Source organism: Ascaphus truei, chromosome 2 (genome assembly GCF_040206685.1).
Source record: "Ascaphus truei isolate aAscTru1 chromosome 2, aAscTru1.hap1, whole genome shotgun sequence".
NCBI lineage: Eukaryota > Metazoa > Chordata > Amphibia > Anura > Ascaphidae > Ascaphus > Ascaphus truei.
This window is the reverse complement of record NC_134484.1, coordinates 489,341,504-489,346,945: the sequence shown is the minus strand read 5'-3', so window position 1 is coordinate 489,346,945 and position 5,442 is coordinate 489,341,504.

Below are 5,442 nucleotides of genomic sequence, written 5' to 3'. Positions count from 1 at the left end.
CCCCCACCCTCTCTCTCTCCCCCCCACCCTCTCCCCCACCCTCTCTCTCTCCCCCACCCTCTCTCTCTCTCTCCCCCACCCCTCTCTCCTCTCTCCCCCACCCTCTCTCTCCCCCACCCTCTCTCTCCCCCCACCCCTCTCTCTCCCCCACCCTCTCTCTCCCCCACCCTCTGACTCCCCCACCCTCTCTCTCTCTCCCCCACCCTCTCTACCCCCACCCTCTCTCTCACTCCCCACCCTCTCTCTCCCCACCCTCTCTCCCCCCTCTCGCTCTCTCTCCCCTCTCTCTCCCCCCCACCCTCTCTCTCACTCCCCCCACCCTCTCTCTCCCCCCCACCCTCTCTCTCTCCCCCCCACCCTCTCTCTTCCCTCCCACCACCCCCTCCTCACACTCCCTCCCCCCACCCTCTCTCTTCTCCCCCACCCTCACTCCCCCCCCACCCTCTCTCCTCTCCCCCCCTACCCTCTCTCCCCCCACCCCTCTCTCTCTCCCACCCCCCTCTCTCTCTCCCCCCACCCCTCTCTCCCCCCTCTCTCTCCCCCACCCTCTCTCTCTCCCCCCCACCCTCTCTCTCTCCCCCACCCCCTCCTCCCCACCTCTCTCCCCCCCACCTCTATCTCTCCCCCACCCTCTCTCTCCCCCCACCCTCTCTCTCCCCCACCTCTCTCTCCCCCCCCTCTCTCTCCCCCACCCTCTCTCTCTCTCCCCCACCCTCTCTCTCTCTCCCCCACCCCTCTCTCTCCCCGCCCCTCTCTCTCCCCCCCTCCTCTCTCCCCCGCCCCTCTCTCTCTCTCTCCTCCCCCCTCCTCTCTCTCTCTCCTCCCCACCCCCTCTCTCTCTCTCCCCCCCACCCTCTCTCTCTCCCCCCCACCCTCTCTCTCTCTCCCCCCACCCCTCTCTCTCTCCCCCCCCCCTCTCTCTCTCTCTCCCCCCCACCCTCTCTCTCTCCCCCCACCCTCTCTCTCTCCCCCCCACCCTCTCTCTCTCCCCCCCACCCTCTCTCTCCCCCCCACCCTCTCTCTCTCTCCCCCCCACCCTCTCTCTCTCCTCCCCCCCACCCTCTCTCTCCCCCACCCTCTCTCTCTCTCCCCCACCCTCTCTCTCCCCCCAACCTCTCTCTCTCCCCCAACCTCTCTCTCTCTCCCCCAACCTCTCTCTATCCACCAACCTCTCTCTCTCTCTCACCCTCCCACCCTCTCTCTCTATTTCCCACCCTCCCACCCCTCTCTCTCTCTCTCTCCCACCCTCTCTCTCTCTCTCTCTCTCCCACCCTCTCTCTCTCTCTCCCCCCACCCTCTTTCCCCCCACCCTCTCTCCCCCACCATATCTCTCCCACCCTCTCTCTCTCCCCCACCCTCTCTCTCTCCCCCACCCTCTCTCTCTCCCCCCACCCTCTCTCTCCCACTCTCTCTCCACTCTCTCTCTCCCACTCTCTCTCTCTCTCCCACCCCTCTCTCTCTCTCCCACCCTCTCTCACCCTCTCTCTCCCACCCTCTCTCTCTCACCCTCTCTCTCCCACCCTCTCTCTCTCCCACCCTCTCTCTCTCACCCTCTCTCTCCCACCCTCTATCTCTCCCACCCTCTCTCCCACCCTCTCTCTCCCACCCTCTCTCTCTCCCACCCTCTCTCTCTTTCCCACCCTCTCTCTCTTTCCTCCACTCTCTCTCTCTCTCTCCCCCACCCTCTGTCTCTCTCTCTCCCACCCTCTCTCTCTCTCTCTCCCACCCTCTCTCTCTCTCCCACCCTCTCTCTCTCTCCCACCCTCTGTCTGTCACCCTCACCCACTCTCTCTGTTTTATCTTAACTGCACAATACCTACACCGAAATAACCTATTCTGCTTTCTTCCAGATCTGACTCAAGTTTCACACGGGAGACATCGGAAGACAGGTAGGGAACACCTCCCCTCTAGTATAGTACCTTGAGGGACTGCGGATCAGGTAAGATCCCAGGCGGGATTGCTGCTTTGGAAATTGGGGGCATCCTGACACTGGTTAATGGGTTCAGAGGTCATTCACATCTGGCTTTTTTTTTGGTTCGGTAAGTGAGGTCAACACACACACACACACACACACACACACACAGTACTTTTCGAAATAAACCTACAATTCTATGAAAATGTAAGATTTTTTTTTTTTGCGGCCCACCTAGACTTAAACCTTGTTTATTTGGCCCTTGTTAGCATTTGAGTTTGACATGCTTGGTGTACAGAGAAATGCCGAGACAAACTGTGCTTATCATAACCATTTTTAATGTTCCTAATGTGTTCCTGGATGCGCACTTTCAAACACCTTTTAGTGCGACCAACATATTGGATATTGCAGGAACATTCAATCAAGTAAACCACATGGGTGGTATTGCAGTTTATAAATTCTTCAATTTTAAACTCCTCATGATTAATGATTTAAAAGGTTTCCTCTCTTTATGTAGATAGTGGCAAACAGAGCACTTACCACATGCATAATTACCTACAGATTTATTTAGCCATAACTTATCCCTACTATGGATTGGCGGAAAAATATCACTAGGAGCCAAGGTATTTTTAAAATTCTTAGCTCTCCTGTAGATGAATTTTGGTGCTGGTGGGATGTAGCCCCCTAAAAACACATCCCTATTTAATATTGCCCAATGTTTTTTAAAAATTTCCTCAATTTTAACATTCACAGAATTAAAGGTAGTCACAAATGGAATATCAAGAGACCCAGTGACAACAGGTGATTCCTTCCTCTTTGGTAATATAATGTGGTCAAGCGTGCGAATGGCGGCCAATAGGAAGAGGCACCAAGCAGGAACTACATATCCCATGAGCCTCTGGAACAGAGTCACATAGTGTGTATCAGCCAATAGGGATCCTGAATCCTCCTGCTCTACAGATAGATAATTTTTGTGCGCTGCAAGTTACGCCAGTTGGAGCTGGGACAAGGAAGGGGTAAGAGGTATGTGCAGGTGTCTGTGGAACCTGCAATAGGCCAGATATCCCCTATTAGGCCCCAGCTAGGCCCCGGCTCCCCTGTGTAGCTTGTGGTTGCTGCAGGGACACTGCCCTGTAGAACCAGAGCATAAGGACAAAGCCAGGACGTGACTGCATCGTGGACCAGGTTGATCTGGGACCAGATCATCCATCTATGCCCACAGAGACTCTAAGTTTGTACAATCAACGCGGGGCCCACCCAATGTAGAGGCGGGGGCGCTGTGGTTCATCGCTTCAGATCCGTGGATCCCATATTCATTCTTGCGCGCCCAGGTGTGGACACACCCAGCTGGTATCTCATCTCACCACGTGCACCAACCATACATGGGCTAGTGGGGCATCGCTGTCACACACGTCGGAGGGTGATTGACTTCTTGGACACCAGAGTGTTGGGTGCTCAGGGGCATTTTAGTATTTGGGGGTAAACCCCACGAGGGTGACGACACGGTGCAAAGGGGAGCACGGTGAAGGGGTACGACCCTGCCATGCTTGTATGTTTTGGAGTGTTATTAGTAGTAGTCTGTGCAGTAAAACTGTTATACCTACACAAGTGTGTTTTTTGTTTCAAACTTTTTTATTGGTTTTCACAGGGATAAACACATTAGTACTATAATAGCGTTTCAAGGGGGTATCTTTACAGCATTTTTTCTATACAAAGAACCAGAAACTTGTACACAAACAGAACCAGCTGTATCTGTTCTAATTCCAGGGATTCCTTAAACCATGAACCCTTTTTCAATTTGTCTTTGCACGGCAGAGTCCCCGTGCATGTCCCTGTAGAGACAAATGAAAGAATAGAGGGAGGAAAGGACAGAAGGAGAAGAGATGAGGCAGGGGGAGAGGATGGAGGGGAGGGGGGGAAGGGGAGGAAGGAAAGGACAGAAGGCTAAGAGATGAGGCAGGGGAAGAGGATGGAGGGGAGGGAGGAAAGGACAGAAGGAGAAGAGATGAGGCAGGGGGAGAGGATGGAGGGGAGGGAGGGAAGGGAAGGGAGGAAAGGACAGAAGGAGAAGAGATGAGGCAGGGGAAGAAGATGGAGAGGAGGGAGGAAAGGACAGAAGGAGAAGAGATATGTGGGAAAGAGGGTGGTGGGGGGAGGATATTCATGGGACGGGGATAGAGAGGGTAGAGGGGGGGGCTTCTCCTTACCGCCCCCCCCTCCCAACCAGGTCCCCAGCCACTACTATCCCTGTATTAGAAACCTGTTCCTTGGTTTTTTTTCAGTTAACTCCCAATTCTTAGCTCTGTGGCCATGGCGCCCATGTTATATAAAAATGTTTCCATTTTGTGACTGAGTTGTGCTGAGAGTTTCTCCATGAGTCTCTCCTCATTCACTCTTCTGACTACAGTTCGCTTGGATGGGGCATTCATTTTCTTCCAAGCTGCAGCTATGGAACAACGAGCCGCAGTAAGGATAAATGAGACTAATATTCTCATGGGTGTTTGAAGGTCTTCAGTAGGCCTGGCCAGTAAAAACAAGTCAGCGGATTTATCTGTATTTTACTTCTGTGAGTTCCTGGATCATGTCCTGAATCATAAGCCAGAACTTTTGAATCTGTGGACAAGTCCACCAGATATGAGCCATATCTCCTCTCTGGCCACACCCCCTCCAGCAGAGATCAGGGGTTCCAGGGAAGATCTGGCTCAGCCCACTTGGAGTTAAGTACCAGTGAAATAGAATTTTGTATATGTTTTCTTTTGTTGTTGTACAAATTGACGGTTTAGCTGCCGATTCCCAGATATCCTCCCAGTCGTCTCTATCTATTTCCATATTGAGGTCTTCTGCCCATTTTAACATATAATTATGATCAGTGGTTGACAAATCACCCAAAAATGTCATTGCCGAACCAAACTGGGTGACTGGGCGGGGGGTGGGGGGACTGACTGGGTGATTGGGTGGGGGGGGTGACTGACTGGGTGATTGGGTGGGGAGTGACTGATTGGGTGGGGGGGTGACAGACTGGGTGATTGGGTGGGGTGACTGACTGGGTGATTGGGTGGGGGGGTGATTGATTGGGGGGTACTTCTGTTGTCCTACACACACACACACACACACACACACACTCTCTCTCTCTCTCTCTCTCTCTCTCTCATACACACACACTCTCTTTCTCTCATACACACACTCTCTCCCATACACACACTGTCTCTCCCATACAGACACTCTCTCTCCCATACACACATGGGACAGGGGGGGAGGAGGAAGAGAGTATAGGCCGGCGACGAAGCAGGCGGATCCCCACCAGGAGCTAGCCACGACCATGCACCACCACCACTGCCCGCTCCCCCCAACCCCCCAACACAAATCTCCCACCCGGCGCGGGCAGCCAAGGGAGCGCCGGGGACTGGGGGAAAGGAACACCCCCGCACCTCCACCACTGCCCGCTCCCGCCTGCCACCAATCTCACGCCCCGCGCGGGCAGCCAAGGGAGATCCGAGGACCGGGGGGAAGGAACTCCCCCCCTCCCCGCA